Source organism: Nicotiana tabacum, chromosome 12 (assembly GCF_000715075.1).
Source record: "Nicotiana tabacum cultivar K326 chromosome 12, ASM71507v2, whole genome shotgun sequence".
Lineage (NCBI taxonomy): Eukaryota > Viridiplantae > Streptophyta > Magnoliopsida > Solanales > Solanaceae > Nicotiana > Nicotiana tabacum.
The window spans coordinates 87890554-87913872 of record NC_134091.1 but is presented as its reverse complement, the minus strand read 5'-3'; the positions used below and the strand labels follow the sequence as shown (position 1 = coordinate 87913872).

The window sequence follows — 23319 nt, the reverse complement described above, 5'->3', positions numbered from 1 at the left end:
ATGTTTGTTGTGCATATTGAAATATATTCTGTAGTTGGAATATATTAAATGTATTGGATATATATCTAATGACTTTCTTATTTTTCACATGTACATCCGTTTGGGCCTCTGACTTCTTAATGAACTCAGGCCCAATTCCATCTCTATTGCACCGCATCCAGGGGTCCAAAGTCAGCCGTGTTCGCTTTTCTTTACTGCTGGGCTTATCTTCTTGAGGACCGATCCCAGAGTCCAGTCCTCTTTCCCTCAGGTCCTTTTATCATTATTACTGCCTCGTTAATTTAGTTTACTGCCTCTACTAGTTTAATGTTAGTTGTATTTGTTGTGTCTTTATTGTTGTTTTATCTCTCGTGTATATAACACGCATATATTAGAACACATGTTTTCTTTTCTTTTCTTTATGCTTTAGTATCATGTGAACTTAGGCAAGCCTTAAACAATATAGGATTTTTAAAAAAGGGAAATTAGCTAATAGTAGATCCTTAGTTCGCTAGTTGTAATCTGCTCGCTAATTATTATATTTTTTCACTCACCCTTCTCTTCTTTAAAAGATTTTAAAATCCGGAACTTAGTGAAAAATAACTCTATTGCTAAAGGAAAAATCAGATTTCAACTTTCGTTTTCTCAAAAGAAAATTAGAACTTCAGAAAATCGTCGTCTTTAAGGAATTTTCAGCAAATGACCCTTTCTTTGAAAATCTTTCGAATCTAAGGTAAATTCTAGATATGCTTTCTCACAAACATCCTTTTAGCATTATGTAAATAATTATCCCCCAAATCAAGTGTTTTCATAACTCAATCTCTTTTATAAACTTATAAAATCTAGACCACTTATGTACCAATTTCAAAACTCTTTAAACATCTCTTATGAACCCTTTCATAAATTCATATCTCTTTAAGACTCTGTATTCTTTCTATCAATATCATCCTTAGGTGTACAGTAAGCAACCTTCCTTAATATTAATCAAAGCATTTTGTGAATATTTGATCCCAAACTTAGTCTAAATCCTATGGAGCTACCTCAGATGGATTTTAAGGGGTGCCTAACACCTTCCCCTTAGAATAATAAGAACCCTTACCCATAATCTCACCGGTTAGAAGACCAATAAAGAACATGACTTAGTAATAAAATAAGTACCCTAGTATACCTTTAAATATTAGGTGATGATTCTCTTTCATCGACCACAGAGAAACCACAAGTTGAATCATGTCTTGACTAGTGCAAAATAGGGTGCAACACTTAGATGTACCATTTTTTTTATTCGAGCTAAGTGGGAGAGTCTATTATGTTGTCAGTCTATCAAACATGTGTTGACACAGTTTAGAGCTGTGGTACGCTTACATACTGTTATAACTTGGTACAGTTGACCTTGAGGTTATCTTGGGCTTAGATTGGATGACTTTATCTTGCCTTACATGTAGTTGTGTATAACCTACTGAGCTTACCACTTAAAAGGGGTATAAACTTGGGTACCGTATACTACCAGAAACTTAGTCTATTTATATTTGGTATTATAGAGTGGATCTAGTGAGTCAAACAAACTAAAAGAGCAAGTTAGAAGATTTTCTGATTAAGAGGCCACCATACCAAGTATATCGCATTGAGGTGCTTAAGTTATGTTCGTTGAGAAGAACGATAGATCTATGCATATTTCTGTCGATAATAGATAGATAACTTAGAGTGTCATGAAGAGAGAATCTTTTGTCACACCTAGATAATCTATAACCTCAATTATAGTGTGTTACCTTCTATTCCAAGATATACTTATAACTGAGACACCATGAGTGGAAGATAAGGAGATAGATATTCTGAAGACATGTTCTAAGATTTATTATGGTAAGTGTGAACATCTAGTAATATCTTTTATATAATTAAAGGAACTAGTAGTCGTCATGGACTAGATGAACCGAGTATTCAAACTTTTCCTTAGCATTCTTGTGATTATGTTCATCAATGGAAAAAAATTCGTAGTTGATAGGAGTATATGCAATGGCTGGAGAAGGTCAATATGGATATTGAGATATACTAATCAAATATTGGATGTCTTAAGGGTGAAGTTTTATTTTTATATTTTGATGTTTTGTGCCTTCTGATGTATAGTACGAAGGGTGAGATGTGGAAGGTATTATTTCTACTAAGCCACTAGCATGTGAGATATTACAGTTATTTTTATTTGAGCGGTCAATATCCGCCACTATGAGAGTACTAACTTTATTGGGGGTTTGTGATTAGCTTTTAGTGGCAAGGCCTACTAGTGTCGAATGTGTGTACATCAGTGGTGGCTAAGGAGATAAGTACTCAACAAGATACAATTTTTATGAAATTTACTACATTTGAGTCCCACATTTATGCATTGGGATCTGATAAAATGCGCTAATGAATGTATAGGGTGATATGGGTAACACAAATATTGTTCTTTGGTGTTTGAACTATTCACATGTGAAATACAGAGTGCTACAGACTCAGGAAATTACCGCAACCATAATTGACTGAAAAAAAATGAAAATAGATCACTATAGACTTCGTATTTAGTCTATCACGTTCGTTGAGGAGGTACTGATCCTAATTTTGTGGACATGATAGGCTCAGTGAGATCACATATCTAATTCGGTCCTGATTGCTTATAGAGCATACTAGCCTATGAAGCAATATATTCGAGAGATACTGTAATTGCATGAGATGCTTGTGTCGTTATGCATGACAAGATTAACATTGCATGGAATATTTACGTAAGGTATATGAATGTGTTTCAGCACCGCCGCACATGAGAGTATTATGTAGTAGTGTTTGGAAGTGTTCCATCGCTGTCTATATAAGAAAGGTGGATGTGTTCCACTTTGTGATTATGGTCATGGTGCTTGGATGTGTTCCAGCATAATGGGGGCATAAGAGTATATATGGGTATCCATTCCTAAAATTAGCCTGACGATATATAGTGAATGATCGATCAGTTGCTATTGACTAAGTTTGTACCTGATAATAGTTACTAATTTATTATGCGGATCTTATTATTTGAGGCTTAATATAGACGGTGATATCTTTCTCAAGTTGAATGGTTTGAACCTGGTGAGTTATAATTATTGGGTTAGCAAAGCCTTAGAGAAAGTTGTGGTGAATGTGAGAATGGCATCGAACATCACAGAGTAGGCAAAGGTCCTATTTTTTATGAGAAAATTTGTGATATTTTAGGAATGAAAAAAAGAGAGCATATTTTTTAAGGTTCCCTCGCGAAAAGAGTTATGAGATTCGGTCAGAAAGGTAAGTTAAGTTCAAGATATATCATGAGATTTATAGTGGAGTGGTGGCATATAGACTTACTTTGTCTTAAATTTTTTTGACTATACATCCTATCTTTTATGTGTCAATGATTAGATGGTAAGTTCACAACGAGAATCATATAATTCAACCCGTAGAAGTGGAACTAGATAAAAATTTAACTTATGAGAAAGGTCCAATATCTATAGTTAATAAACAAGTGCGAAAATTGAGATCACAGAAGGTTGCTTAAGTGAAAGTATTCTGGTGCAACCATCCGATATCGAAAGCTACATGAGATTCCGAAGAAGGTATGCGGAGCAAGTATCCAAGTATATTTTCTTACATCGTTCGAGGACGAACGAGAATTCAAGTGAGGGGGAATGTAATAACCTAATATTTTTTTAAGAGGGAACTTTTAAGGTATATTATTAATTATAATTTCTTATACCTTGTGGGAAAAAAAAGTTTTATATATGTCATTTTGAGGGATATGAAGAATGTCATTTTAAATAGATGTAAATAGTTAGTGGGCTTAATTCACATTACATCTAAGGTTGGGTTATAACGTGATTTTGAATAAGTTATAGGGTTGGAAAAAAAGAAGAAGAAAGAGAGTGAGTAAGCCCACAATTGTTGTTGCCCGTTGGTAACGTAAGGGAGTAAAATTTATTATTGAAATCCTTAGTTCATTGAGAACGCACAGAACGACAGCAATGAGGAAATAACTTAGGCTGCTATTTGGGTTGTCTCTATTACTAATATTGGTTAGGAGAAATCTTGGAAAAGAAATTCTTTTGGTTGCTCAGAAAATCAACGAAAAAGAAAACAATGAAGGGAATCAAGAGAATCACATGTTATGGGTGAATCAAAAAACATAAGGGTATTGAGATATTTACTTTACCTTGCGATTAATTATTATTCTCTTGGGACATGAATATTATTACACGTGAATAATTTATTGAATATTTAGGGTAATTCGTGATATAGTATATGTAAATCATCTTTAAATTCATGACGTGAGGTGTAGAATGTTAAGATTTAGTCATAAGCTTAAGATTTAGTCATAAGCTTAAAATTAGGAAAAAATTGAGTTTCGACAAATAAATTAACATCAAGATTGAAACTTGATTATAGATTTGAACTCTACGACTTATGGGTAACTCGAAAATATGATTGGTTTGAGAATTTGACCATGTTACGGGAAGTTGACATTTTAGTTGACTTTGATTTGATTATTAAAAAAAATTAAAATAATTTCGACTAGCATAATTCACACTGTCAATTAATATTTTGCATAGACTGAGGTTGTTGAAGGCCATTTGGTGGGTGTTTTGGATATCAGAAGGTTGGGGAATTTCTCATTAGCAAGGTAAGTGAGACTTTAAGTTTTGATACTTGCTTTTCTAAAACCCGTTTTGAAATATGCATTTTCTCTGCCTGGTCCATGTGTTGGGATAAGTGTGTGCTTGGCAGAATCGGTGATCTTAGACTAGCCGCAAATATATTATTTTATGAAAAATAAAAATAAAAAAATATTTTATTAGTTATTTGATGACGTGATACGGCTGTGAGCCATGATGTTGAGTTTGATATTTTGATACGGCTGTGAGCCATGGTGTTGAGTTTGATAGTTTGATACGGCTGTGAGCCATGATGTTGGGGCATTGTGTATGCTTCAGTAAGCATTGTGTATGCTCTATTACATATTTGAGGCATTGTGGTGTCGTTGTGGACTTATAAATGTATTGGTTAATTTTTTTCATTGCAGTTATGACAAGTCCTTAGTGGGTAATGGGTTGAGATATGTGTATTCTTGTTAGTTAATTGTTGTTAACTCTGTTGATAACTATATTTTATTTTATTGTATAATTATTATGTTTATTATATTGTTCTTGTGGTGTATTTATATTTTCTAACACTTGTTCTAGAGGTATCTAAAGTGGCGGGTCGAGGATCTTACTAATGTGATGGGAAATTTTGAGTGGATCCTATTGCTGAGGTGAACCACTGCATTATTCATGGAGGCTGCCAAAAGAGTCTTTACATTTATTCTTATGATGTCTTTTGTAATTCTCTTAGATGTTCTATGGTCTAGTGTGAGATTTGGGCTAGAGTATTGTTCTTCCACTTTGGTAATTATTATTCATAAATATTTATGGAATAATTTGGATCATTAATTATTCATATTTAATTATCGAAATGTTAGAACTTACATTTATTTCAATTGAATTTTGAATAAATGCTAAGTGTATGGTATAAGGTGGTTCGTCAGGCGGGTGGTGTTAGCTGGGTGCCAGTCACGTTTAGGAAGTATTTTGAAAAATGACAGTAATTTTACTCTATTTTGGAGGAGAAAATAAAGATAATGGTTGGAGATGACTTCTAATTTTATTTTCGCAACAACAAACTACAAATAGTTGTTGTCCATTTCTGTCAGTACTAGCTATGGCTGTTCAACGGCACGGAACGTCCCGTCCCGTCCCGGTCCCGTCCCGCGTCCCGTCCCGCATCCCGTCCCACTTAATTTTAAACGGGATGGCCCCATGTTAAACGGGACACGAGATGGGACGGGATGGCTATTTCGTCCTGTTTATCCGGTCCCATTTCGTCCCGTTTCGTCCCGTCCCGCCCGTCCCGTCCCTCCCATCCGGTCTGTCCCGTCCCGCCCGTCCCGTCCGTCCCGTCCCACCTGTCCCGTCCCGTGTCCCTTTTTTTATAATTATAGTCGTTGGGCAACGGCTATAATTGCAAAAATAGCCGTTCCCAATAACCAAAAAGGCCATATTTGGCCCCCACTCCCACCAAAACACCCCCCTACCCCCAAACTTTTAATATAATCCCTAAGTTTATTAAATTACACTTTGGCCTTATTTTCTACTATAAATACCCCAATCCTTCTTCATTTCTTCCCACAAAAATAAATTATTCTCTCTCAAATCCCTTTCATTCTATCTATATTATTCTCTCAATTTTCTCGCAATCAAGTGATAAGTTTCAAATATTTTGACAAATATTTGGAGTAACTTTCAAGCTTCAAATTAATTTATCAAGTATTTGGAGCAATAGTTTGTGCAATTTCTTCAAGTTTTAATATTTAATCACGGTGCACTCGTTCCATCTCCTAATTTTAATATATATTTTTTGCGCATTATTTTAGTGCTTAATTTTTGTGTTTACTTTACGTGTTCTATTTTCGTATTTCATTTGTGTTTTTAATTTTTGTGTTAACTTTTTAAATTTAATTTCGTATTTAAATTATGGCACCTAAAAATGTATTTGGCGTATTTAAAAAAACTAGTAAAAAAAGTAGTAAAGGTGAAAGTAGTAGTAATCCTAATCCTAGTCCTAATCCTAGCCCTTCTCCTATAATTAGAAAACATATAGATGAAATGACTCATGTTGATGAAACTTCATTTTCCCAACCCCCGCATGTTATAATATTAATTTCGGAGAACAACTAGATCATGAAACTTTACAAAGACAATTTGGCAAGGATATTTTTATTGAGGACGAAGAAAATGAGGATGAAAAAAATGAGGAAGAAGAATTAGATGAAACACCCACTAGTCCCACAACACAAGCTCCAACTCAGAGTCAATCTCGATCTAGAGCTTTACCCCCTGTACCTCCTGTAAGGGGTAAGCCTAAGGGTGAACGTCCCAAAACATCACTTGTATGGAAATATTTTAAACATGATAAAGTCAATCAACGTGCTACATGTGAAATATGTAAGCAACGATTTGTGCACACCAAAAGTGATGGGACGGGGGGTTTATCTAGGCATTTAGGTAGGGACCACAAAGTTTTATGGATACAAGCTAAAATAGAAGTCGGGCAAATACCGGATCCTAGCACTGGTATAGAAGTTCTATGGGAAGATATGGATGATATAACAGGTTTTGATTCCTCTATTGATGATGAACTTGATTCTTATCTTAATCAAGGATTGGAAAGTATTAAAGACGAAGAAGGCAACAAACAACTTTTGGCATGGTGGAGGAAGCGTGGCAAGGCTTTTCCAACACTTTTCATAATGACCCGAGATATCCTTGCTATTCAAGCATCATCAGTAGCATCGGAGAGTGCTTTTAGCGCGGCAAGATTTAAAATCGGAGATCATAGACATTCATTAGCGGAGGACAGCCTAGAGATTTCCGTATTATTCAGAGATTGGATTAATTCAGAAAAAAGAAATCTTGGTTTTGAAAAATTAACCACTAGGAAAGAAGAAGAATACAATGAGATACTTAGCACTGGGAGCGATGACGACATGGAACTCATGGAACATCAATCAACATTGCCAATTCCAGAACAATGTCCGAGAGAAATTATAGATAAGTTACAACGAAGTTATATAGGAGCTTACAAATATTAGTATGATAATTTTTTATTGGCTACTAAGAGGCCTAGTTCAAAGTTCAAACAAAACCCTTCCTAAAAGGTGGCTGCATAGATTAGGTGCTCTTCAAAAGAATTATATTTGTATGTGAGATTTGAAAGTTCTATTAATAAAATAAAAGGCTCTAAGCGTTGAATTTGTTTTATGAATTCTCTTATACTCTTACTTAGTTACTTAATAGATTGAAATTATATTAAATAAATTATAACTCTATTATATATTTATAATTGCTAGAATATTTTATTACAAGTCTTTTGTTTTAATATTTTATAATTCTTTACTTAGTTTCCTAATTTTTATTTAATTTTTAAATTTATTGAATAAGTCAAAAAACTAGATGTTGCAAACTTTAAAAACTTAATCATTGCCAAAAGAATATCCGTTGTCAAACTCAATGCTTAAATAATTTTTTTTAAAATGACACTTAAGGCCCGCGAACCCGTCCCGTCCCGTCCCATCTCGTTTGTTAGCGGGACGGGATGGGCCTACCGTCCGTCCCGTCCCGTACCGTCCCATCTCGTTTGTTAGCGGGACGGGATGGGCCTACCGTCCGTCCCGTCCCGTTTGTTAGCGGGACGGGATGGGCCTACTGTTTCGTCCCGTTTGTCCCGTCGCATTTCGTCCCCTCCCGCCACTGTCCTGACTAAATGTCATCCCGTCCCGTTGGACAGCCATAGTACTAGCACGGCAAGCCAGTGCATTGCACTGGCCCAACATGATTATACAAAAATGTATTTTACGTGTTTCCACTTCAGTTATAATTACACAGATTTGATAGCCTAAAAACAAGCTATATCTTCTAAAATTAATCCAAGTCTGTTTTCATCCATCTGGACTATCTTCCATGAAATCGCAAATGGATGTGTTGGAAATCGAGAATGATAATAGTTGAACATTTTCTTCTATGCAGAAGTAATCTGCAAAAATAAAAAAGTAAATATTAAGGTTTTAAAGCCAACTTCCAACACAAGATTAAAAAATATGCTTTTATGGAAATGTGGAAGACAAAATAAAATAAAAAAGGATTTTAATTAGAAACTTAACTAAGACCGAAAAAGAAATTTACACATGTAATAATTAATTCACCTCCTGATCTTTCAAAATAAAGCTAGGCGTCCCGGTTATATGAAATTTGGGTCCAGCCATAATGAGTGCTTTAAGGCCAATTAAAGTAACTAAAGATTAATCCTAATATTTTCAATATAAAGACATTACAATGTATTCTTAAAGTAGTTTACGTTCTCTTTATCAATAATATTAGGGTTTAGATTGTGAAATTGGGGATTGCTCTAACACACCGTAATAATCATTGCTGACGAGTAATTCCAGGCGCGACTCATCTAGTTCCTTCCGTTTTCGCTATGTGAACAAGTAAGTACTCGTTTTACGATTACGCACTAATCTAATTTGTTTAATTTATCTCGTTCATTGGTAGCAGTCATAGGCTAATTTTCTTGTTTGAACAAATATAAAATAGTTTAATTTTTTGGTGAATCTAGAACTTTGTATATTTGTATTTTTGTATGTGTACGGCGTACAATTGGAATAGGTTAATCAGTTTAACCATTTTTTTTTTCTTAAAAAAAATAGTTTTCTAAACTATTTATGAAAGAACAAATCAGTTTTATTTAGTAGAACATTGATCGATTAAATAATAATAATAATAATTTATTTTAAGTTTTATCGATTTCTGTTGCCCAAACGCAGGAAATTAATTTTTTGTTTTCCAGATTAGCTCTCCCGTCGCCGCCAGAAACCATTGTCGCCTCTAGACCAGACGGTGGCGCTCTTAAAAGCCTTTTCCGGCTGTACATCGTCCATAGAAGCTCCGAGAAGAAGCAGACTTGAGCAGCAATCATGGATGAAAATAAATAAAATTAAGAAGCTATGAAAAATCACTACCAAAGTATGTTGGGATTCCCAAATGGGAAAGGCTATGGAAGAGAAACAAGAAATACAAAAGAAGAAGGAAAGGAAAATGCAGAGAATATTATTAGATTTTCATTTATCAGATACCTCTCGTAAGTGCAGTACAATAGGTATTTAAAGAAATAAAAGAAAATATGCAAATGCTAACTACGGGATTAAAAGTAAAAAATTATAACTAATTTTAGGACTAAAGTGTAACTTCGAAAAACTCTATAAATCCTCCAGCCATGTCTTCATCAATTCGTTACATTCCACCTCCCTTAGAGCATCCTTGTCCTCAAGGTTGATGTGAACACTGCTGAACAACTCCACAATGGAAAAAATGAAATATACTGCAACTGACACTTTCAACTTCTTGTATACTGATGCCTCAAGCAAGAGTCTTTAACTAATAAAATGAGGCAACAACCTTAAGAATAATGCTAAGTCCGAACACAAGCCATTCAACACCTTCTAGCACCAATGTGGAAGCCAAAAAAATCCCCATCCTAAGAATAACAGTTGCAACACCACTTAAAGATATCAAGGCACCACTAATAACCACTTGACAGGTGTCATAATAGATAGCAAAAAGTGTAGACAATGGATTAGTGATCTTGAATGCTACAGGGACCCACATATTTTGCACCAGTAATCTTGACAAAGATGAGCAGGTGATACAACATCACTTTGGCTCCAGAATAGAGGTGAAATACACTTGCAAGCTAATACATCGATAATGCCATCACAGACTTGCATTCTGTCACATCCACGACCCACATTATCTATTATATAGTAGCTCTTTGGCACTAATAACACAATATCTGGACCGCACCACCATGTCTCTGGTTTGTACCATAACCTTGAATAAAGTGATTCCCTTGACAGTAATGGAAATATCATATCGCTCCATACAATTTCAATGGAGAACAACTCCAAAACAGTAAATGAATTAGGAAGATGAAAAAGTCCACCCACCACCTTCTTACTCCATTGTTCAACCATGGAACCTCTTACTTCCTCCACTGATAATAAAGTCTCATCCCTCAAATAGCTTAACAGAGATATGGATAATGCATTTCCAATGCCCTTAATCCAAGCAGACATTTGTGAGATGGACCACAATAAAGAAACACACAAGACCATATTTGTAGCTCCTATTAAAGCATACTGAGAGATTTGCCAGAAGAAGCTAAGAGCATTTGAGCTTTCAAATTGTTTACACATAAAGAGAATTTTCAACTCCCATGTTTCTGTAGATATTCTACTTCGCCGAGTACATGTTACTCCACTATCATTAGTTATATGCATCAATATCCTATACTTCAGAAGAGGATAAAAAGTTACTGCGCAAAAGACTAATGACAAAACAACATAGATTTCCTCATTTGTCGGTGAGTGCTCATGTTTTCCATAATGTTTATCCATGAGTTCAAATAAGTACTAATCCTTTTCTATCCAACCATTCTGACTGCAATCCACAAGAAAACCAACAAGTGCAATCTTATCGGCTAACACCTTTGCTTGAGCTATTGTGGCTTCTAAATTATTTCTAGTTCCCCAAAACATAGTGGTAACGATGTGTTTAGCTAACTATTTGCTATCCGTTGCAAACTGACCATCAGCGTGATGGCCAATTCGAAAGACATCAGCTGTAGCCTGCTCATCGCCATTTGCAGTTTCTTTTACTACAAGCTGGCACATTGAACCAACTGTAGCAGCAGTTGAGAAATTATCAACACCACTAGAAAGAGAAAATATAAAATCATACGCACCACTTCTTCTTAGATAATCCCACAGCCAGCTCGACATCCAAGGAGCTATTACACCAGCTCCTGAACCTCCCAAAGTAGAGGAGCCAATATAAAAAAGTCCAAGCTTGATATCACCATGTATAGCCAGAAAACATCTAACTAAATGACTTCACTTAGAATGACTTGCAGGAAAATTTAATTGGCCTTCTCTGCGTAGGGAATCAACGTGTGATGTTCTACCAGCTTTTATCCAGCCAAAAATGATCCCAAAACCTTCGGACCAGAAACACAATATGTCACCAAAGAAAATAAGCACATGATTGCTTGAAATATCAAAAAATAGTGATTCTCGATAGTGTTGAGTGCAAACAATCGATGGTGTATTCGACATTCCTAGATTTCTAAAAGGACGATAAACATCTTCAACCATCCTAAACTTGGAATATAAAACCATCAAGGACTTTTTCACAAATGTGGATGAATCATGACTGACGTTCACGCACAAAGCATGTAGAGACTGACTTAGCTCAAGTAAAGTATAATTTCCATGCACCTCGACCAACAATGAGAGATTATTAACATCCAAATCTGTCTCGTTAGAATAGAGGTTGAAACCATTTGGAATAGCTACTATGCGAGGGTTGGAATGCATTCTTTGCTCACTAATGCCGGTGATAGAATGCTTGAAAGTGACTTCTTGTCCTTCATTAAGAGTTGTTTGTTTAGGGAGAGATTCTTCATCCTTTTGAAGACTTTCATAGAACATCATGTCCACAAGATTACTGGAGTTTACAACATTAACATATTCATCTTCGATCTCCAAAGGCACATCCCCAACACTGTCATCGCATTGCTTATCCGACACATTGGTGTCATCCCTTTGAGGCATTTTATCACACACTTGATCCACCTCACTTTCTGAATTTTTCTGAATCTCACTTTTTACTACATCATCTTCTCCATCATGTTGGATCAAAGCAATTTCATAGTCACCAGGAATCAGTTTATCATTAAGTTCACTCACATAATTTAGAGTCATTGAAGTTGCACACAATTGAAACTGAATATTGGTCATCTCATTAGGGCTAACTTCCACGGTCTCATTTATGTTGGGACTTTTATCAAACAGTTGGTCCTCCATTGAGTTTCCTGTCCTTTCTTGCACAGACAAGCCCCTGTGATAGTGAAAATACCTCATACCCACTTTCCCTAAGTTACTGGAATGGCATCTGTCAAAGAGCATTCTGTGATGGTGCATTCCACCAGCATTTCATCAACCTATGGCATGTTTCCTGTGTTTTCTAATACTGCCATGGCAGGCACTGACGTATGCTCTCGTCTTCCTATTTTTCATGAACCTACTCGTCACTGTCTGCTGTCCTCTGTGTGTAGGAGTAGCCCCAGCAGCTGTCACTGTCACTACAGAACCATCACCCAACCAAACCAAATAGAAAACCTAGATAGTTACCGTCAAAATGGTAAGCATATGGAATCTGGTAAGTGTAAGCATTTGTGGGTGAATTGAGATAATTCCATCCTCCATTCGTTGGGTTAGCGAATCCACCAGTGAAATCACTACATGAATCTTGATAAAAACATGGATTTGCACCAGGATACTGATGATATGCACACGGGTCGTCGGAAACCCACTGCTCACACTCCGACTTTTGAAGGTTATACTGATTTTCTGAACTATGGAAAGTCCTAAAATAATTTTGATACCATTCTTCCATATACTACAGTTTTTTGTTCGATCTTTCCATAAAAGCTTGAATCTGTTGCTCCAACTGATTTGAACCTCCGCCGGACTCTGACATTAACGCCGATAAACAGCCGAGAATCATCGGCTCTGATACCAATTGTTGCGATTCCCAAATGGGAAAGTCCATGGAAGAGAAACAAGAAATACAAAAGAAGAAGGAAAGGAAAATGCAGAGAAATTATTAGATTTTTATTGATCAAATACCTCTTGTAAGTGCAGTACAATAGGTATTTAAAGGGGAAAACAAATATGCAAAAGCTAACTACGGGTTAAAAGTAAAAATTATAACTAATTTTAGGACTAAAGTGTAACTTCGAAACACTCTATAAATCCTCCAGCCATGTCTTCATCAATTCGTTACAAAGTAGCAAAAGAAATTGAGAGAAGAAAGGCTTCAACTTTTACTGATGGCCAACAAAAAAGATTGGAGATTGATTCTCCAATAGCCATGGCAGATGAAAAGAAAAGAAGAATTTGTTTCTTCTTACACAATAATAGCAGCGCAACGGTTATGAATGGAGGAACATGAGAAGCTAGGGGTTTTCTCTTCAAAATCCTAAATATTCTATTAATTGAAAAATAAATAGATTTTATTTTTAAAAAAATCTGGAGTTGGGTGCTCCAGTGGAATGAGTGACGGCGCTGAAACATGGAAGAGGAGAGAGGAAAGAGTTTCTCTCTTTCTTCTTATGTCTTTGATAATAAATTATTAAATTATTTTTTTATTTTTAAAAAGCCCAGTATTAAAGAAGCATGGCCTTTAGTTTAAAATATGGTTTCTTGCATAAGGGCTAATATTTAGATATTGGCAGAATTCAGATAATGGGCTAAAGGCCCACTTAAAATTGATCTGCATGTGTTGGCAGATTTATGAACATGGGCTTAAGACCAACTTTAAATGCTGAAACTAATAGCTGAAGAAGAGCTTCTTCACTTTTCTTTCTTTTTAATGCTGGGCAGAATTTACAAAAATGGCTAAAGGCCTACTTTTAAATGTATTATTTCATTTTATTTTGGGCTAATGGCCTAATTAAAATTCAAATTAAGCTCTAATTTTTTTCTACTAAAATTTCAGATTATAAAATTAGTCATATGAACCTAATTTTTCGAATATAAATTTACTGTATATATTCTTTAATGAAAATTATAATTATTTTATATCCCAATTGCTTTAAATGTTAATTTATTTAGCAATAAATTTATTTGTTAATTTATTTAACATGCTTAAATATTAGTTGTTTTAACATTACTCATGTTAATTAGTTTAACACATGCTTTATGTTAATTTATTGAGCATGAAATTAATATTAATTATTTTAAATATTAATATTACTTGTTAATTTGTTTAACATGTATAACATGTTAATTAGTTTAACGTTAAAAAATTTATGTGAATTTGTATAGCATGTAATAAATATTAATTAGTTTGACATTAACTTTATTTGCATGTTTATATAAGTTCATTTGTTAACTTATAATACATATGAGATTACAAAATCATGATAGATATATATTTTGTTAAACATGATTAAGACGCTTGACTAGATAATTTAATAGGTTAATATTTATAATATTTTAATTTTTGAACGATGAATGGGAACATAGTGAACTCTCAACTCCATGATTAATATGTGTTTATTAACTTAATCAATTGATACTTTATGTCATAATATGTATGTATGTTGAATATAATGCCTTACGTTATTTTTGTTTATATGATCCTCATAATATTTTTATCTTGTTAAAGAATGATTACTGCTTCGAAAAATATTGTTGTTGAGCTCAACAAAGGGTTGAAACTCAATGGCGATAACTATGAGACCTGGAGCTTGAAAGTCCAGTATGTGCTAGAGGAGCAAGAGGCTCTAGAGGCCGTTAACAATGTCATGAATAAGCATGAGAAAGGCAACACTGCTCAGCATAGGCGTCAACGTGAAGCCTATGACAGTTGGAAGAAAAATAACTCCACTGCTTGTATTATCTTGTTGAGCACCTTAGATGATGACATTCCAAGGGAGTTTAAGGATCACCAAAGAGTTATGGATCTTTGAAATGGTTTAAAGAGTAGGTTTCATATATGTTCCACTGCAAGGCTACGATCCTTAACGATCAAATCTGATTCATATAAGAAACGCCCAAAACACTCAATTAGAACACATATGAGGCAAATGACAAATATGATTAGAGAGTTGAAAGATGCTGGTTAAGTGTTGACTGATGAACAACAGATTCAAGTTGTCATACGCTCTTTACCTAATTCTTGAGATCATATAAAAATTCATTTAACCGATAATAAGCGAATCACAACTTTGAAAGATATCCGAAGGCATCTTGAGTTAGAGGATGAACGACTTGAGGCTGCAAAACCAATAACTGAGTTGCACATAGCAACAACCTCCAAAACCAAGAGTGATTCAAAGGAAAAGAATTGGGGAAAGAAGAGAGGGCCACCTCGTCCTCAGCCAGCTGAGCTTACTAAAAGAGCAAAGAGCTGAAAAAAGCAAGAACAGACGTCCCAAATGTATCAAAGGTTCTAAAGTAAAATGCTACAATTGTGACAAAAGGGGTCACTATGCCAAGGATTCCTCTGAGCCTCCTAGAAAGGTATTTCATAATGCTCGAATTAGTGAACTTTCTGTTTCTAGTTTTATTTTTATAAATTAATCTAATCCTTTGTGGATTGTGGATTGTAGACTCAGGAGCAACAAACCATATAGCTTGACAACACAATGCCTTTGTTGAATTTTGACGAGTTTCATGTGGAACAAAGTGGGTATATATGGGCAACAACAATAGAGTTACTGTTGAAGGGATCGATACATGCAAGTTAGTCTTGCGTGGCGATCAAGACCTAATACTACATAATGTCCAATTTACACCAGCAATTCGTCAGAATGTTATTTCAATTTCTATTTTGCTTAAGCTAGGATTTGACTCGTTTTGTCATGGCAATTCTGCCAAGTTGACTTATGGTTCAACTTTATTTAATTTTGGTCATGTGATCAGAGGTTTAATTATTATTGATTTGGATTATGATTCATTTACTAATAATACTAGTTTTTCTTTGTTTATTTCTTCACACAAATATGATAGTGATGTAAACGTTGGCATGCTAGACTTGGTCATATTGGCCAACAATGAAAGCAAAGGCTAGCAAAAAATGTTTTGCTTTCCAGCATTGAACATGTAGAATTGTCCACTTTGTAAAAATTGTCTAGCAGAAAAATCTGCAAGAAAATCTTTTAGTAAGCGACTAGAGCTGAATATTCTTTACAATTAGTCTGTTCGGACATTTATGGTCCTTTAACTGTTAGGGCTAGTCATGGAGCAAGTTATTTCATCACATTTATTGATGACATTACCTCTTTCAGTTATATCTATTTAAGTTTTCACAAATCAGAAGTAATAAGTTGCTTCAAACGCTATATGAGCTTATTGGAAAATCAAGCAGACAAGAAGATAAAAGATCTTCGAATTGACCGTGGTTGTGAATACTTATCAACCCAATTTAGTGGGTTATATGATGAAAGGGGAATAGTTCATCAGTTGGCTATCCCAAATGCTCCATAACAAAATGGTGTTGCGGAACGCTCCTAGAAATGGCTAATGATTACACAAGCTAACCTTCTAATTAGTTATTGTGGTGATGCGTTGCTTACGACCACCTATGTACTTAACCGGGTGACTACAAAGTCAGTTAATACAACTTCATATGAGTTATGGACTGGAAGACAACCTGGCCTAAGTGTATTAAGACCTTAGGGTTGTGCTGCATATAACATATTTTCTCTCATGAATATTGCAAATTGGGCCCGAGGGGAAAGAAAAGTGTAACACCCCGGAAACTTTCGAAGTACTTGAGCGCTAGTTAGAAAGTTGATGTGCGCTAATTATATTATTTTATGTGCTGACAAGGGCTATTATATGAATGATATCAATTGATCTTGATAATATATGTATGAAGTATACTAAGAATGGTTTATGGTCTAAGAAGAGCCCTAAGACTAAGGCAAGTTGAAATTTTCATGATAGAATAAAGTTTCAAGTGAGTTCGCACAAGATTTAACTTCAAACGAGCATACCTCTCTTGATATGAAGAGTTATATGATGTATTACCTATAAAATTAAATCTCTTTGAGTCTCGTTTCCAACGCTTCAAACCGTTCGTCATTTGGATATTCCTACAAGAAGTTATGATCAAATTACCAAAGGATGAAAAAATACAATTCTGCGACCAATTCTGCGATCGCAGAACCATTATGCAATCGCAGAAGTAGTTATGCAATCACAGAAGTAGTTATGCGACCACAAAATAGTCGCAGACCTGTCTAGTGAAGCCCATTTCTGGGCATCGATTTTGCGGTGTATTTTGCGACCCACATACCCATTCTGCGGTCCATTATGCGACCGCAGACCTACTTTCGGAGGGTTAATTTTTCTATTTTTATCTCAATGCGAGAATCCAAAAACAAGGCATGAGAAAAACTTATAATAAACAACAAAACAACAAAGCAAACTTAAAGATACAAAGTCACTCAAGCTGAACACATAGGAATTTAAAGAATTGGGCAGGTTGTGACACTAAGAGATTCAAAATTGTAGAATAGCTATAATGCAGGTAAAACTGCCGATGATTATAACACAATATTGGAGTCATATTGGTTCGAACATTATGGATATGCGAAGCACTGGAAACAAGCAAAGACTATAGAATTGCAAAAGTCAAGACACTCACCAGTTTGCAGATTCACCAAACAAATAGAAGAGAATTCTAAGTGTCAGAAACAGCTCGAATATCACCAGCAAAGAGAACATCCCGAAGACCCAAATCCTAGTGCGTCAGAATTCACAGGAACCTCAAATGAGCTCCGAGCAGTGCTCGCACTAGGGAGATCGTTAGAGAGGGTTCCGATGGCCTTGACTTTCAGCCGGCCAAGAGCAGTAGATTCAGAATAGAATCGAGTGAGTGAGAGTATGAGAGAACAACATTGATTAAAGTCTGTTAAAGGGGACTAGGGGAGGGGTTTATATAGCAGTAAAATTGAACGAGCAAATAAGGAAACACGGTCGATCAAACACAATAAAAAAAATAATAGAACACAGAATCGATTTAGAATCGGATTAGGAGAAAAATTAGGTAAACCCTTGATCAAGATAGAGAACCAAATAGTTAAAAAATCTCAGTTAATCAGACCCATATACATTTTTGTGGGAGTATTGGGCCAGCTTCTGTTTCGAAATTGGCCTAGTTTTGGGCCAGATTTTAAATAAAAGAAATTAGGAAAAAATAATTTAATAAAATAACTAAATAAATATAAAAAATAATATTTGTGAGAAGTAATATTTTAAAATAATAGATGAAGATTACAAAAATATAAAAAAATCATTTTTTGGCCTTGAACAAAATGATAAATGCAATTAATTGTAAAGTATAGGCTATTATTGCAAAATTATATAAAATAGCTTTAAAATACAACTATAATTATATAAAAACAAAGTAAAATATTATGAGACATATTTGTAGATGCAAATGAAAACTTTGGATGATTAAGTCATTACAAAATAATTTAAGGGGTAATTAATACATATTCAAGTAATTTAAATGTAAGAAAATCAATTTTAAAGCCTAAAATAAAATTATAAAAATACTTGTATAGCTCTTGTAGATTAAGTAAAAATATGAGGGCAAAATTGGGTATTAACATCTGTCACTCTTTACCCGGGAATGATGGAAGAGTTGTCAGGTAAAGAAAATGATGACCAATTTTGTCTGAATTGAGTGAGGGATGATGTTTTTTTTAAAAAGAATAGTGGCCGAACCATGGTTCTTGAGTTGCCTACATATCCCTGGTGTTACTTGAATCAGACCGTGTGTAGTTCTAGATCCAACGGCGAACAAAACCGATAAAGTTGTTATAAGAGTGGTCATATGCTCCAAAAAGGATCTTTTGGGTAGGATAGTGTCGTAAGTAACAGATAAGAGCGATGAATGCGAATTTGAACGTTACAGATATATTAGGCAAATATTTGAACGGTTATAGAACAAAGGGTAATCAATTGTTGATCATCGGTTACATTTGAGGTGATCGAAGAATGTGGACATTGTGAACGGAAACCGGAGCGAGAATTGCTCCTGTTTGTAGAACGGTTAACTCCCGAGTTACCTGTAAAACTTAAAACACGGTGCATGCGAATATATATGGGTTATTGCGATAATTTAAACATGATGCAAATTTCCTTTGGACCATGAAGGTCGCCTTTAGACGATGAAGATGATGTCCTTAGACCATGACGTCCCTACAAGAAATATGATTTATTGTGGCGACCATTTGTGGCGACTAACCTAGTTGCTACAAAAGTAGGGCTTTTAGTCGCGACATAAAAAGATTGCCACAAAAGGTTGTAGTTTTAGCGGCGAACCTTTTTGTCGCTACAGGTAATAAAATATCAGTGGTGACTATGTTTATATCGCCACTAATACATACTAATTTCTCTAATAAAATATGGCTGGAAATCTATTTGTGGCGACTGATAATTTAGTCGCCACAAAAGGTCAATTGCGGCGACTTTGTCGCTACTACAAGTGGTGCTTTTGTTGCAATCTTTTAGGCCGCCACTAATGTACTTTATTAGTACTAACTAAGTACTTGGATATTTTTTATATTTAAAAATTAAATTTAAATAAGTACTCATATATTGAAAGGCTTAAATACTTGGAGTAATATATTTATTTTTTCAAAGCTTTACAAAGTAAAATCATTATCATTTTCTTTAGTTATTTTATGTTTCAATATATTATCTCATTTTGTAAAATTATTATGATTTCTCTCCTTTTCCTTAAAATAAAAGTTCTAAGAAATCCCCCTCCCCCCAAAAAAAGAAATCCCATTCGGCCTTTCCCCAGCGAAATCGATGTCCTCTCTCCAAAATTCCTCCATACATCGCTCTATTAAATTCAATCGGCGATTTGCCTTCTCCCTTCCCTCACGCCTCTCTTATCTCCTCTCCTTCATAATTTCCGCACAAATCTAACCTAAATTTACCCGAGCCCTAGTAAATCGACTCAATGCGAGCATTTTAAGAAAAAACCATGAGTCTACTCTCTGCTTTAAGGCCTGCAATCGTTGATACAACGGGTCTATTAGATTCTGAGCCAATGTGTTCGACTGACGATTATTGAGCATCCTTTCTTTCAGCGGCTGATGTAGAGCAAATGGGTTTTGGTTTTTTTTCTACTCCTTTCTCCCTTTTGATGTTAGCGTAATTATTTTGATCGTTTCTTGCTCTTCAACGGTGAGGTTTTCTGAAATTTTAGGGTTTACTTAGTTTGCTATTGTGTATGTGTGCTTTACTTTTTGGGGTTTGAAAATTTAGGGCTTCTTTGTGCAATGGGGGATTTTGAATTTACTTTACGTATCCTATGTTAAATTCAATTTACTGAGTGCATCTCGTTTGGCAATCCATATTGTTGACTTCTACTAGAAAGTATTTCCTTGTGAACTATGGCAATTTAGTAATTGTATTATTATAGATTCACCATATGTGATCCCTATTTACCATGCTCTTATCCTCAAGAGACGGTTCTATTTTTATGATACTTGATTTGTTTTATTTTCTGAGCTGGAATATCAACAAATGTAGCAGCAAATGATGTGTGAATAATGTGATTCAGGCTCGAAGAGAATCAATGGTATATCTACAATTGAAGCAGCAAATCGAAAAAATATGAGATAGTTGATTTTTCTCATACGGTTTGGGTGAATTTACTCCAGGGGAGATATTAACTTGACGATTATTCTTGCATATAGCTACAATGGAAACAAAATCGACAGTTAAGAGTAAGTTTCATTTTCCCTGGCTGACACTCTATGAAAACTCTTGCCTTTATAGGCTAAGAAAATAATTAAGAATCCACAATTACCTAATCTAAAATGCAAAGCTAACTTTTTCTAGTGCTAAGTAAAAATAAGAAACTCTAACTTTTCTAGTTATCAACACATTTATTTTCCTACTAAATCTTGATCTATTAGTTATAGGTAGAGCTCGATAAACACATAATTTTGATTTTATGACTATTTGAGACTAGTTATAATGATGTTCCCACACCTAATTGACCATTTCAATATTGAGGGTTATGACGAGGTAGTTTACCTTGTTAGTTTTCATCTGTTTTTAGAATGAAAAAGCATATGATGTACCAATTGCTATTTGTTTAAAGGAGAAACTCTCTGGAACATACAGTATCTTGTTCAATCATCTCAAAACTTTTGTGGTATTTTAGCGCAAGTGATGACTTGTTAATCTACAGTGTCTTGGTTAGTCGTGGTCTTGTATAATTTGCTCATTGATAACTGCTTAGGTTTTAATTTTTAATTCAACTTTAGTTTTTCATCTCTCACTAGATATTGGTTGTGGCAAACTGATGGCTTTACTTAATGTGAAAGTTTTGCCGTATAATATAAATATTTGGTATTTTATCTCTGCTTCACCTTCTTTGTTTGGGAAATATATTCATTATCTAAGCTTTTCTTCTGGTTTGAGTTGTCTATTGATATGTTCTGGATATACTGATTTTTAGGCTACAAGTCATAAATTTATGTGGTGGTTATTGCAGGAAGGATTTCCGTACTATCATGCTAAAGCAACACACTTAATTTTTGTCTATTGGATTCGAGATACCCGTCACACACAACCTACTTATGCTTCTCAGTGTGTTGGTATTTGGTGCCCTTGTTCTGAACAACAATGACATGTCTATAAAGTTTAATTAATGTTTCATTTAAATTAGAAATATGATAGGTGAGATTAGTTTGCCATAACATCCTAAGAGGAATTGCCATAACGTTTAAAGTCATTAGCTTCTTGGTATAATCTTCCGTTATTATTTTAAGAAATTATGATGATCATGTTTCCAAGTAATGAATTTAATGATTGTTTGGACTACTTGTTTGTCAGGATGCATATATGCTTATGAAGAAATAGTGAATGCAAAATTTTAATTTGGAAGAAATTACCTAAGACATCAGTCATTCACTGACAAATGAATTCTTTACCTTCCTTATGGTTAGACATTGTGCTGCATTACAACTTTTTATTTTTCCATACTTGCAATGCTAACTTTTGTGAGATTGTTGCATCATGGGAATCCAAATTGTCATTTTCTCATTTTAAATGTCAAATGCATATTGCTGTACAGGGTTCAGATAGAAGCAACATATGAGGAATATCATCTCTGCTTATATGCTAAATGTTTTAATGCTACTGACCATTAAACCATGAAATATCCTCTGTTATACAAATGCATTCAGTGCTATGTCCCAATTGCAAATTATATGAGTAAGAGAAATGTAGGTATTATCCTCAAGAAAGCAGTATAGTTTATAGTTTAAACAATAGTGAAAATGCAGTTGAAGTAAATAACATGCCACCTGATGTTATTACATATGTTGAGAAAGGTCAAATGGGAACTAAATAAGCAATCCTCATACCCTGTTAGTTAAATATAACAGTTCTAGATGAGTTCCTTCAGAAAATCTTCGGACTCCTCTTCTCATTTTTAACTTAAAATTTTGTATGCACTGGGACTGTTACCATTGGTAGCGTAACCTATATAGTCCTTCTGATGTAAAAGGTTATTCTCCTAATCAGCTTACATTACTATTTAAATGTCTTTTACTATTTTTATTAGAGTGAAATTTTATTGTGGTCACCCCTTTTACTAATAGCATTATATTATGAGTTTGTAAAAGTGATCTTGTGTTATTTATTCTTTAATAACATGGACAAGATTCCTAAACAATCACAAATAGCGTTGATCAAGGAGTTTGAAGACACTTAATATTTGTTTTTTTCTTTTATCGTATGTATTTGTACAATAACAGTGACCAACGAAGTATTGTGTAGTAAATATGTAATTGTCTTTTTATCTTGAAAGTATGTATAATATTCTGACTTCAGAAATATTTTGTTTGGTTGTTGAATAATTTTGGATGCTTTTAATAGTGGTATTAATTGATGGAAATGTATTAGAATTTTTATCATTATAATTGTTGGAAAAATATGTTTTAGTGGCGACAGGATTTTGTCACAGAAGCCATTTTCTATTAGAGGCGACCAACATTGCTACTAAATCTCAAGCTATTGGAGCGACAAGAGTTGCTACTGAAGCTCTAATAGTTTTAGTGGCGACTATGGTAGCTACTAAATGTCATTATTTTGTGGCGACCTACATAAAACTT

General features: G+C 34.6%; 1 long non-coding RNA gene across 1 annotated transcript; it reads left to right on the top strand.

The window, feature by feature from the left end:
• Positions 1 to 19854: 19854 nt before the first annotated feature.
• On the top strand, positions 19855 to 23041 carry LOC107818497 (uncharacterized). Its single transcript, XR_001655426.2, has 2 exons — positions 19855 to 20919; positions 21696 to 23041. It is a non-coding gene; the product is annotated as an uncharacterized LOC107818497 (long non-coding RNA).
• Positions 23042 to 23319: the final 278 nt, after the last annotated feature.